The 14,587-nt window shown below is 33.2% G+C and overlaps 1 pseudogene; it reads left to right on the plus strand.

The window, feature by feature from the left end:
* The first annotated feature begins 1,239 nt into the window (after nucleotides 1-1,239).
* LOC100914279 lies at nucleotides 1,240-13,496 on the plus strand (annotated as a pseudogene).
* The last annotated feature ends 1,091 nt before the right edge of the window (nucleotides 13,497-14,587 follow it).

Genomic DNA, 14,587 nt, shown 5'->3' on the forward strand with positions numbered 1-14,587 from the left:
AGTCAAAGAACCCACAAATATTTGGAATACAACACATTTTTAGAAGAAAACACTTTGGAAGAACTTCAGAACAGTTCTGTTTCAAATGGACAGGGGGCCAGTTCCGGACCCAGACTGTTCCCAGCATAGGAAGACCAGGGCAAGGAGCTGGGGTGAGGAGTCAGTGTTGCAGCTTCCACTCACCTGGGAATCTTCTGTGAGACTATTAGCTACTTTGTCTTGGTGGCAAATAAGTGGCTTTGCAGATTTGCTACAAAAGGCAAATTGTAAACCACTGAGCCCCAGAAGAACATGGGATCTAGACATGATTACCTAGCACCAGAAGTCAATCAGCAGACCTGCCCCAGTGCACACTAACACAGCTGTCTGTCCTTTTTGTTAAGAGCAGATCAAAAGCCTTTTAAAAATGAGAAAAAAAAAAAAAAAAAAAAAAGAACTCTCATCATAGTCAGCTTTTATGGAGAGAGAGAAAACAGATCTCAAATCCTGAAGTTCCTAAAGGCAAATCAACTTCAGATGAAACTCCAAAGAGTGATATGAGCTGGTCTCCATTTTACAAATCTTTCTTGGAAGATTGCATAAAGGATCTTAAAAGAGAGGTTGAAGAAAAATAGGGAAAGGAAATGAGATCTTTGCAAAAAGGGATAGGAAAAGCATATAACTTCCTGCAAAATAGATTGGATGAAATGGAAAAAGAGTATAATGCCTTTCAAAATAGATATGAAAAAGATAACAATTCATTGAAAAACAAAATTTGTGAAATGAAAAAAAATGCAATTAAAAAAAAAAACAATCCAATTGGCAAGCCACAGTACTCAATGCTTCCTTTATCCATCCCCACCTTGACTCCAGTTGCTGCCTCTTCAGCCTTTTCTTCTCCTTCCTCCTTTTTCATTGCTGTTTTTCCTCAGCTCTGTGAGCCTGCTGCTGCTTAGGAAGAAGCTGCAGGTAGGAGTCTAGGTGGGACTGAGTGGGGATCTGGTGAGCAAATAGGTGGTAAGGAGTGGGAAGTCACAGGACCCCACCCCCACTCTAGCCGGACCAGAGTCAAAGTCTCAGCACCACCCCTGCGACCTAGTCCAGTGTAGGTCCTCAGCACAATCTTAACCACACTACTTGGGACCTGGCCCACTCTTCCTCCAGTACTCAACTCCAGGACCAGGGGCAAGCCCTTCCCCTCCCTTCTCCTTTTTCCTTCTCCCATTCCCCTTCCCACCCTCTGGGGCTAGTTCATGAATTATGTCAGCCACCAGCATAGACCTTCAGAGAACAAAAGGACAAGATAATAAAATACAAAATGTTTTGTTGCATCAGAAGGATACAGTGTATAACAATGACTTTGAACCTTACCTTTCTGGACAGTCAAATCAGAATAGTAATGATCTCTCAGTGACTGATCCCTATCTTTCCAGTTATTATCTGCCATCCATTGGATTTCCTTACTCAGTGAAGCACCATGGTCTACTAGCAGTGATCCAGTATCTCATCATATCTTATCACCTATAGACAGTTTAGTAATGGCATCCATCATTTCATGATGATGCTGTTTTTGGACAACCTGGGGGCTTGGGAAACAATATCTATCAACACAGGTTTAATTTTTTTTCCTAGAAAACCCTGCATTTTCACTATGGGGAACAAGTGGATCCCAAAAACAAGAGATTCAAAGTTCAGCTTATGGAAGCAGTTATAATTACCCACCCAGTTCAGACAGGATTTCATAATGACACTTTAATGAAAGCACCTGGAATGAATAGCATTGAGCAGAGAATGGTTGTACTTAAGATTGGTGGAGATGCAATATCTGCAGTTAAGACAGTGTGATTTGTTAACATTTCTGTAATGATTGGTACTCTTTCTAATAATACTGGATCAAGTGTAAACTTACCAGTTTTAAAACCAACATCTTTGGCTGTCATTGCCAGAAAACCTGTAAAACCACAACATAAAATGAAAACAAAAAGGGACCTATAATTGGAGGTGCTGTACCTCTACCGCCTATAAAACATAATATAGACATTGGTACTTGGGACAATAAAGGGCCTGTGATCAATGTTCCAGTTCTCCAAGCTGATTCCACCACCTCAGTCTTTCCCACAGTCACAATAGATTGTTCCACCTATTCCAACTCATCCTGGTCTCCACTTTACAAATCTTTCTTGGAAGATTGCATAAAGGATCTTAAAAGAGAGTTAAAAGAAAAATGGGGAAATGACCAGCTCATATCTTTCTTTGGAGTTGCATCTGGAGTTGATTTGTCTTTAGGAACTTCAGGATTTGAGATCTGTTCTCTCTCTCCATAAAAGCTGTCTATGATTCTCTCATCATTCTTTTTGGGTTTTTTGCTCATTTTTTAAAAGCTTTTGATCTGATCTTAACAAAAAGGACAGACAGCTGCTTTAGTTTGCCCTGGGCCAGGTATGCTGATTGACTTTCGGTGTTAGTAATTTAAGCAAGTGCTTAAAATTATTTCCACTTACAAGCATACAACCTCCACCTTTGATGACTTTTATCATTATGAAAAGCACCAAGAAGAACAAGAAGTAAGCAAGGAATGGAAGAATTGAAACAAACAATAAGAATAAAGATAAACTAGAATTGTCCATAAATTCAGCAATGAAATTTAACTAAAAATTGCTTGTGCTGAATCTAGGCATCAGGACTGACTAAAGCTTTCAGCTCCAATGCATGGAAATTAAATTGTTGCATAATTAATTACTTTGTAACTTTTTTTTGCTCAGAAGAATTTCCATTAATTTGAATTTTTCTGTGTAAAATGCTCTTAGATCAAAAAATAATAAATTTATATTTTTCTAATTCAGCCATTAATAATCAGAATGACCTAATGAACTATTAGGCAAGCATCTTTTTTAAAGGATATATATATATATCCTGCTTACTTGCATAAAATAGAGAAAGAGAAGTTCAACGAATTGAACTTACAACTAAAAAAGCTATAAAAGTAACTAATTAAAAATCCTCAATTAAATACCAAATTTCATATTGTGAAAATAAAAGGGGAGTTTAATAAAACTGAAAATAAGAAAACTATTGAATTAATAAATAAAACTAAGATTTGCTTTTATGAAAAAAACCCAATAAATACATAAACATTTAGTTAATTTGATTAGATAAAGAAAAGAAGATCAAGCTGTTAGTCTCAAAAATGAAAACAACAAAGAACACTACATTTTGGTGTCTGAACTTGAGGCTAAGAATCTACATCTGTGACCCAGAAATTAGGATAAGTACAAAAATAGACTACATCAATTACCAAACTAAAAAAAATTAAGTACAATTCTGATGAAATTAAGGAATGTGGTGCTTTATAGCAGGAGCCATTAGGGCATCTCCAACACCTGACCTACCTCCCTCAATTAATCCTTCATGGATGGAGGGAGAAGGAGGAGGGGGAGGGGCAGTAACACAATTAGCACCTATGAGGCAGCCTATGACAAGATGACAAAAGACACTAGCTAAAGTTTAAAAAAAGGACAGGATATATCTGATTTGATAAATGCATATCCTGTTATTGAAGAAGTTGATTTTTCAAGTCAAACCAGGGGAAGATACACTCCTTTTGATCTGGAAATTATCAAAGAATTTAAAAAACTAGCACTGTTTATGGGGCTACAAAATTCATATGATTATCTCAATAGATAAGAATCCTTATTTCAAAATTCTGGTCCATAACACCAGGATAATGCACCATGACCAAGTAGGATTTATACCAGGGATGAAGGCCTGATTTAATATTAGGAAAAGTATTAGCATAATTGACTACATTAATAACCAAACTAATAAAATTCATATGATTATCTCAATAGATGCAGAAAAGTCATTTGATAAAATCTAACTTCCATTCCTGTTAAAAACACTAGAGAGTATAGGAATTAATGGACATTTCCTTATAATGATCAGTAGCATCTATTTAAAATCATCAGCAAGCATAATATGTAATGGAGATAAACTAGATCCATTACCAGTAAGATCAGGAGTGAAACAATATTGTCCACTATCACCATTATTATTCAATATTGTATTAGAAATATTAACTTTAGCAATGCAAAGAGAAAGAGATGAAAGGAATTAGAGTAGGCAATGAAGAAAGCAAATATCACTCTTTGCAGATGATATGATGGTATACTTAGAGAATCCTACAGAATCAACTAAAAAACTACTAAAAATAATTCACAACTTTATCAAAATTGCAGGATACAAAATAAATCCACATAAATCATTAGCATTTTTAAACATTATTGACAAAGTCCATAGCAGGAAATACAAAGGGAAATTTCATTTAAAATGACTGTTGATAGTATAAAATATCTGTGCATCTATGTGCCAAAAGAAAGTCAGGAACTATATGAACACAACTACGAAACACTTTCCACACAAATATAGTCAGATCTAATCAGTTGGAAAAATATCAAGTGCTCATGGGTAGGCTGAGTGGATATAATAAAAATGACAATACTTTCTAAATTATTCTACTTATTTAGTGCCATACCAATCAAACTCTCAAGAAATTATTTTACAGACTTAGAAAAAAATAATAACAAAGTTAATATGGAAGAAGAAATGATCAAGAATTTCAAGGAAATTTATTTTAAAAATGCTAACAAAGATGGCCTAACTGTGCCAGACCTAAAATTATATTTGAAAGCAGAAGTCATCAAACCATTTGGTCCTTGCTAAGAAATAGAATAGTTGATCAGTTGTATAGGTTAGGATCACAGGACAAAATAGTCAATAACTTTAGCATTCCAGTATTTGACAAACTGAACGACCCCAGGTTTGGAGATAAAAACTTATTATTTGACAAAACTTGCTGGGAAAATTGGAAACTAGTATGAAAGAAACTAGGCATTGACCCATACCTAACACCACATAAAAAATAAGGTCAAAATTAGTTGATGATTTATACATAAAGAGGGATATTATAAGCAAATTAGAAGAACATAGGATAATTTACCTATCAGATATTTGGAGAAGGAAGGTATTTGTGTCCAAAGAAGAACTGGTACTCATAATTCAATGCCAAATAGATAATTTTGATTATATTAAGTTAAAAAGTTTTTGTAAAAACAAAACTAATGCAGACAAAATCAGAAGGGAAGCAATAAATTGGGAAAAACATTTTTTTTTTATATTTAAGGGTTCTGATCACAGCCTCATTTCTAAAATATATAAAGGATTGATTCAAATTTATAGGAATTTATGCCACTCTCTAGTTGATAGATTGTCAAAGGATATGAACAGTAATTTCAGATGAAGAAATTAAAACCATTTCTAGTCTTCTGAAAAGATGCTCAAAATCACTATTGATCAGAGAAATGCAAATTAAGACAACTCTGAGATACCACTACACACTTCTTAGATTGGCTAAGATCACAGGAAAAGATAATGATAAATATTAGATATAATGTGGGAAAACTTGGACCCTAATTCATTGTTGGTGGAATTGTGAATGGATTCAGCCATTCTGGAGAGCAATTTGTAACTATGCTTTAACTGATTAAACTGTTCATACCCTTTGATCCTGCAGTATTTTTATTAGAACTATATCTCAAAGAGATCTTAAAGAAGGGAAAGGGACCCACAGGTGCAAAAATGTTTGTGGCAGCCCTTTTCATATGTATGTGCTTCAGTTGGAGAATGGCTAAATAAGTTATGGTATATTAATTCTATGGAATATTAATTTTCTATAAGAAATGATCAGGATGGTTATCTCAGAGAGGCCTGGAGAGACTTACCTGAATTGATACTAAGTGAAAAGAGCAGAACCAGGAGATCATTACACATGACAACATCAACATTTTGTGACAATCAGTTTTGATGAATATGACTCTTTCCAACAATGAGATGATCGAATCCAGTTCCAATGGTCTTGTCATGAGGAAAGCCATCTGCACCCAGAGAAAGGGAACTGAATGTGAATCACAACACAATGTTCTCACTCTTTTTATCGTTGTTCATTTACATTTGTTTTCTTACTCATTTACTTTTCTTTTTTATCTGATTTTTCTTGTGCAGCAAGAGAATTATATAAATATGTTTAAACTGATTGAATTTAACATAAATTTTAACATGTATAACATATATTTGATTGCTTGCCTCTAGGGGAGGGGATGGGGAGAAGGCAGGGAAAATCTGAAGCACAAGACTATGTAAGGGTCAATGTTGAAAAATCATCCGTGCATATGTTTTGAAAATAAAAGCTTTAAGAAAAAGAATTAAAAAACTAAAATAGCTGGAGCAATATTCAGTGCTCATCACTATGCCATGACTATGCCAACATTTTTGAATGATTATATTGCAACAGTTAATTTATTCAATGCTTTACCAAATAAATTATCAGTGGATACTATGTAGAACTTAGTGAAATAATAACTAAGTTCATTTAGAGAAACAATATAATATATCTAAAAAGTCAAGAGAAATAATGGAAAAAATGGGGACATTTGCATCATCATACTTTAGCAATATTTATGCAACATTCATCACAATCATTTGCTGTGTGTGAAAAAAAAATAGCTGGTTCAATGGCACACCCTAGATAAGATGGAATTCAATAATCTACTGTTTTATTAAACAAAAGACATATATTACTTAGAAAATATTTTTAATTTATTGAAAGTAAAATTGTTGGGAAAACTAGAAAGCAGTCTGGCAGAAATTAGGCTTACTATCACATATTACATCCTTTTCAAAAATGCATTTAAAGAGGATAAATCACCTTAAAATTAAATATCATACAATAAAAACAGAAGTGAAGGAAGTTACATACTTCTCACAGTTGTGGGTAAATTACATATTCTTAACCAATCAAGAGATGTAGGCAGTTAGAAAATAAATAACTTTGATCACAGAATATCCAAGATATTTAAGCCACACAGACATATGTAATTCTTTGTATTCATAATATTAACCTTTATATAGAATGAATATTTATTATGTATATATACATATATATTCATAAAATCATTACTCAATTGATAAATGATCAAAGAATATGATGAAGCAGAATTTTTTAAAATAATAATAGCATTTTGCTTTTCAAAATACTTAAAGAAATGGTTTTCAACATTCACTCACATAAAATCCTGAGTTCCAAATTTCTCTTGTTGCCTGACCCTTTCACTAAACAGTAAACAATTTAATATAGGTTAAACATATACAGTTTTTCTGTAAAGTATGGGCTAGCTTCCTGGAGGGCTTCAGGGTCAGCCAGTCAGGGTAAATTAAAGTCCTTGGTCTTTAGGGGGAGAAGTGAAAGAGGCAGACAAACTGCCACGAGGCTTGCCAAAGATTTCTTCTGGATCCTGGAATCCTCAGTCCAACTTCTCTCCTCCTCATCCTGTGGCCAAGTGACTCTCTGGCCCCTCTCTCTCTGCCCTCCAATCCTTGCCTATGATTATCTTATAATCAAAACCAAACATTCAGCAAGCTCCCAACAATGAGAAGAGCCATTTATCCAAACATATGTTAATAGAGTCATTGTCTCACATCAAATAGGAAATTAGCCTTAAATACTCCATTGTCTGATTCAACATACCCTTTTGGAGTTTCAGCTCTCTACATTTTTCTAAACATATTTCATTTAATCATCATCATAAACATTTAATTATTTTACACAACAAAAAATCAAATAAAAAAATGAAAAAAACAAGCAAGCAAACAGCAACAAAAAAGGTGGAAATGCTATGTTGTAATTCACATTCAGTCAGTCACCATAGCTCTCTCTCTCTGGATACAGAAGGCTTTCTCTACTACAAGTCTATTGGAATTGGCCTAATTCACCTCATTAGGAAATAATTTTCAAAAAAAAATTCAAAATATTCATAACAACATGAAAGAATGCTCCAAATTAGTGAAGACATGGCCTATAACAATCCTGATTGTGGATCAAAATTAATATATAATTATATATATTATATATATATATATAATATATATATTAATATATAATATATAATTTGAAAATATTTAATAAAATATATAAAAAACACAACACGAAAAATCATACATTTGAAAATAAACCAGTATGAAGCCTGCATGTGATTCTATTTGAGTTGATTCCTCCACTGTGAATCCTTAATACTAATGCAAATGAAAATCAGTATAACCCCCAGTTCTTAGTTAACAAAGTGCAAATTTAAAACATGACAAAAATTAATAGAAAACAATATTTCATTTTTTTGTGTTATGAGAGGCATGCTAATGTATTATTATTTAGACTGTTAAAAAGCACAATCATTTTTTTCTTGTTTTGAATTCTAAATTTTCCTTTTTTCCCTCCCTTTCTCACTCCCACTTCTAAAGAGCACAAGCAATTGCATATAGATTATACATTTACAATCATTATAAATATATTTTCATATTAGTCATGTATGAAAGAAAAATCAAAACAAAAAGTAAAAACCACCAGAAAAAAGCAAATAAAAAGTAGCAGAAACATTTTGAAAAGCCATATGAAATTATTCAAATAAAATTACTAAAATATTTATAGCCTATCAACCAAAGACTCCACTATATGTCTCATATCCCAAGGAAGAAGGAAGGAAAGAAGTCATCAATAAGAACAAAGTTTTCATATATTTCAAAATATTTATACTTAATTTTCCTGAGTGATATCAAAGCATGAAAAACAAAGTAAATGCTCATTGATCATGGAATGGCTAAATGAATCATGGTATAAAAGTATTCTCCTTTGCACTAGACTTGCTAATCCTCTCTGATCAACCCATACATCATTTCCAAATCTACTCTTTCTCCTTTGGTATCCATTTTCACCCAACTTTCACTCATAGCTTCAAAAACATATACCATATGCAGTGACTGCATATCTGAAAACTCTGTTAACATATGACCTAAACCAGGTTGAAAGTAAATAAGAGGGTTTGAATCTGTTGATGAGTTAGAGGAATGTCTTTTCTAAGAATATGAAAAATTTCTCCAGCAGAATGGGCAGGTGATAACAATTTGTTCTAATAGCCATGAAGGCAGTCAAAACAAGCATTGTCTACAGTATAGAGCTTGGTCAAGCAATAAATATGCCAAGGTCATCCACTTTATCCTGGTTCATTATCATTCATCTTGGCTTTTGTCCTATAACAAGACTTTGGTAATTCAAAAAGAAAGTGAGGCTGATGACTTTGTGCATCTCATTTAAATCCAATTCACATAAAAGTGAAGACATAATCCATGATGTCATTGTTCTCCTCAAAAACAAAGGACAAAAAAAATGTCAATTTTATATTACTGTGTTGTAGAAATGACATATGGGGTGAATACAGAGAAGCATGGAAAGATCTATCTGAACTAATTGTGAATAAAGTAAGCAAAGTCAAGGTTATGTATACTCAGTAACTGCAGCAATGTAAATAGAAAGAACAACCACAAAGATGCATTTTAAAAGTGAATGTCACAAAATTATAAGATCAAGCATGACTCTAATGGAAATATATGAGAGAATAACATGACTAATGAAAATATATGAGAGAATACACTCAACCTGCCATTTCTTGGAAATGGAAGGTTCACAGGTGTTTCACATTGCACATATTGTCTAAATTTTTCAGCATCTGTTGTGTTTACTTTTTTTAACTTATAAAAATTATTTTTATTATATATTATGTCTATCTGGAAGGAGAAAAAGGAGAAACATTGACTATAATTATGGCAATAAAAAAGATACCAATGAAAACTTATATTTAAAACTTAAAAAAGAACTCCCTTTATTAACATAGTCACAATTATCTGACAAGAGTTCTCTGAAGGTTAGGAAAATTCAATGACTTACCTGAGTTCAAATAAATAGGAAGTGTCAGAAGTAGGTTGTGAAACCTATTCTTTCTGACTTTAAATGTACAATATATCTACCATTTTTGTGTTTTTTTCTTTATAATAATGAGTCTTCATTACATAAATTTGACTTACATGTGTCTATTTTTTCTCACAAGATTATAGAAACTGAATTTTACATGCTATTAGTGGCCATCCAATCCAATTTGGGTAGACAATTAATATCTGGTGAATAGTCATAAAGCTTAAAGATCAATGAGAGGGAGTTGATAACCTCCCAAATGTGGTTATTCAACTGACATAAAACTTTTTCTTTTTGTCGGTTCTATCATTTTCCCCCTATGTCTCTCCTTTGTTAAAGATACTTGAACATCTTTATTTGACCACCTTTGCAGTACTTAATGATAGTTAATACATTATTGTGAGGATTAAACTTTTGTTATGCCTTAACTAAGAGAAATAACTCCATGTTTGGTCACTGAAAGATCTACCTTTCTTCTAGGAAGTATAGGTAGTATTATGGATAGAACACTAGGTTTGAAAGCAGGTAAACCAGACATTTACTGTCTATGTGACCCTGGACAAGTCCCTTAACCTTTTTCGCCTCAGTTTCTCATTTGTAAAATAAAATGGAGAAGGAAATGGAAAAGCAAAACATTATCTTGCTAAGAAAAACACGAATATGATCACAAAGAGTCAAACAAGACTTAAAAAATTACTAGATTGACTTATTGATACTTGGAGGTTCCTATGTATATGATATCTGTCTTGGTCAACTACCATTAGTGTTAGAAATGCCAGATTACTAAAGTATACACTTCATAAACTTTACTAATTATAATATCCATTGGGTTAATAAAAGTCACAATTAAGACCATCCACTGATTAATTGCCCCTAAAGTGTTCCTTCAATTCAGTACTATTAATTTGACAAGTAACAACAATCAGATATAAGGGCAACTACTTAGGACATCTAGGCTCTCAATCAGAATAGTAAGGCTGCTCTATGCCTAAATCATTGTTGATATATGCCTTTGTATATGAAAGCAAAGGATACTCAGACACTTGCACTTGATTGTCTTTGATAATTAAACTCTTACTCTGACAATTTATGTCCTTTTTCAGTATCTCCACACCCATTTCTCCTTCATTGTCAGGCCTTAGTTTTTTCTCCTTTTATGCTAAATAACCCCAATTATATTAAATGAATGTCACTTGACATGTACTTTTTCCTTGCCTTTTTTTCCCCCTAACACAACTGTATTCTTGAATTTCAAAAGTTCCTTTTTCTGAATACAATCTCAAATACAAAGAAATAAAAACAAAATAGAAAAAGAAAGACAAAAAAGGAAAATAACAAGCAAGAAAAAATATTGTCACATATCCAGAAGAACATCACAAATTTATAACAGGAATATGTAACAATAAATTTCCATCTCAAGAAAACATACATGATCATAGTTGAGATTACATATTCATGACTTTCTATCTTTGTTTCCTTATAGATTATTTCTTTGTTCTATGTTAGGCACTTTTTATTAATTCTTTTTTCCCCTTATATCCTCTCCCAGGCCTAAACAGGCTATAGTTAATTATAGTTCTATGTATATATATACACACACATACAAATAAAATATAATATATACTCACAGACATACATACATTCATATACATATATATGTACATTTATACATATGCAAGCATGCATCTAAATAATAATATGGCTGACATAATGTAGATTTCTCTCATGACTGAGTCTTTAAATTTGACTTTATTTGAGATCAATTATTACTAGCGCTCCTTTTCTTCTAATGATTTTTACTCTAGATTCTCTTTAAAGTATTTGTGCAAATCTCTTATTTCCATTCCTTATTAACTCTTCCACTTTAATTACATTCATTAACTTGCCTTATTAAGGCTAACCTTCTCCCACCCATGGGTCCCTTCCTTATCTTCTCCCCTGTCCACCTTTTTTTTCTCCTTTTATCCCATTTCCATTAATCCATACATGTTCTCCCACTCCTTTAATCTAAACACCCTTCTAAACCTAACCTTTTTGTATGCCACCATTTCCCTTCCTCTTTACCATTTTCCCATTAATCTGAACACCTTCTCTCACTACTTTAAATGTATAGACCCATCTATACCTCACCTAATCCTATTCCCTCTGCCCTTCTCTATAGACTTTAGAAAATGCTATATCCTTTAATATATATGTATGTGTGTGTTTGTGTGTGTGTGTGTGTGTGTGTGTGTGTGTGTGAAGGTTCTTTTTTTGCTCACAGCTTTCAGGTAGTCCAGTTCTTTATATTCTTTTTGATTAATTATTTTTCTTATGTTTCACATTCTATTCTATTTTTTTCATTCTTTATATTTAGTTTATTATTTCTTGGCTTCTTTTAGATTCATTGGTTTCACCTTGTCAAATTCTAATTTTCAAAGAATTATTTTCTTCTTTAAGACTTTTTAATCTCAATTCAAACCAATTCCAATTGTTTAGTGATGAAGAGAGCCATAGACACCCAAAGAAAGGACCGTGGGAGCTGAATATGAACCACAACAAACTTTCTGTTGTTTGCTTGCATTTTATTTTATTTCCCAGTTGTTTTATCCTACTTGATCTGATTTTTCTTGTGCAGCAAGATAACAGTATAAATATGTATACATATATTGGATTTAACGTATATTTTAACATATTTAACATGTATTCAACTACCTGCTATCTGGGGTGGGGGTGGGGAAGGAGGGGATAATTTGGAACAGAAGGCTTTGCAAGGGTCAATGTTAAAAATTAACCATGCATATATTTTGTAAATAAAAAGCTTTAACAAAAAGAGAAAACTTTGTATCTCCTTTTCTAGTTGGTTACCATTTTTTCATAATTTTCTTTTTTTTTTTTTGGATAGTTCTTATTTTTTCTCCTCCTCCTTTCCTGCTATGTCCCTCCTCTTCCTCCTTTTTCTCCTCCTCCTCCTTTTTGCACTCCTCCTCCTCCTCCTCTTCTTCTTTTTCTTCATCATCATTATCATCAAAATCATCTTTGTCTTTTCTTCCTCCTTTTCCTCTTCCTTTTTCTCTTTCTACTTTTCCTTTTCCTTCTCCTCTTCCTCCTCTTCTCCTCCTCCTCTTCCTTCTCTTCTTTCTCTTCCTTCCTATTCTTCCTTTTCTTCTTCTAAGTTTTTTTATCTCAAACTCTCATTTGATTTTTGAAGTCCTTTTTAGAGTTATTATATAATATATATATATTTTTTTTTTCTGAACAAGTAGGCATTTGTTACTCTAGAAGAAACTTTTTCTTAGTTTATTGTCCTCCTCTGAAGATGAATCCTGATCTTCCCTATTCTCCTAGTAAGTTTATATGATTAGGTTTTTTTTTTCTCTTTTGTCTATGCATATATTTAAAAATGAGAATTAGTAGTAAAAAACTAAGGATACAGCTAAGATGGCAAAGTATAGACAAGACATTGCCTGACTTCTCCACAACTTCTCTCAGAATCAACACTAGATCAAGCTTCTGAGTAGATTTTGGAGTTACTGAACCCAAAAACATTTGAAATGTCATAATTTCCAATCTTAAGATATCTGGGAAAGACTTCAGCAAAGGTCTGTCTCAAGTGGGCAAGGGGCAACATGGCCCAGCAGAGGTACAAGGACTCTACAATATAGGAGCATTGGCTAGTCCATCCTGATGCAGAAGGCAAATTGTGAGCTCCTGAAAACCACTATAAAAGGCAAGACTTGGCCAGTTCCATCCAATGGAGTGGGAAAACCTGCAGCATCACCAGTTCCAATATAGTCAATGAGGAGAAGCCCCTATAATTTTACAGAAGAAGTTTGAGACAAACTCCCTTGTGCCCAAAGAGCAAAGCTCACCTTTAAAAAATAGCAAAAAAAAAAAAAATTAGTTTTGACCATAGAGTTCTAACCTATGCGACTTGAGTTTTGACTCTGGAGATAGAGAAGATCAGGGCACAAAACCATAAGAGGATAACAAAGGCAAAATGTCTTCTAGTGAAACTTCAAAAGGGTATGTTAACTGGTTTTCAATTCAGAGGAGTTCAAAAAAAATCTTAAAAGAGAAATAGAAGAAAAAATGGAAAAAGAAATGAGAGTTTGCAAGAAAGTTATATTAGTTTTTTGGGGAAAACCAACACTTTGGAATAGGAAACATAAAAGTTGACCAAATAAAACAACTTCTTAATGACAAATTTTGCAAGATGGAAAAAAGAAAATTGCTCCTTAAAAACAAAATTGGCAAAATGGAAAAAAAATCCACTTACCAAAATTACTCTAAAAATACAAGTAGCCAAATGTAAAAGGAGTTTAAAAAGCTAACTGAAGAAAATAATTCACTAGAATTATTACTCTAAGTACCTCTAATGCTAGGGCAGTGGGAATAATACCTCTACCTTCACTTCAGCTCTCTCCTCTGACCTGGGATCCCAAAACAAAAATTACACCCTACTGTGAATGCCTGCACACAGTAGTATCTATGCCAGGTCGCAGCAGCACATTCGGCCTGGACATTTTTCAGCAGAGGTTCCCTCATATTCCAAGACTCAGACTCCTGTCCAAGAGATGAAATTTCCTGTGGATTGTTCTAAGGATGCCCTCAAATTCAGCTAGAGCCAGGGCTTCCTGCTTGGCAGTTTCTGATGTGTTTAAATTTCACAAGGGTTAAATCTCCATCATGAGGTCTTTCTTCTGGTCTTCTCAGGTTATCCCAGGAGGATCTCTGTTCTGCCCCAAGTCTTACTTGTTATTCACAGGTCTATGTTTT

The sequence above is a fragment of the Sarcophilus harrisii genome, chromosome 1, assembly GCF_902635505.1.
Source record: "Sarcophilus harrisii chromosome 1, mSarHar1.11, whole genome shotgun sequence".
NCBI lineage: Eukaryota > Metazoa > Chordata > Mammalia > Dasyuromorphia > Dasyuridae > Sarcophilus > Sarcophilus harrisii.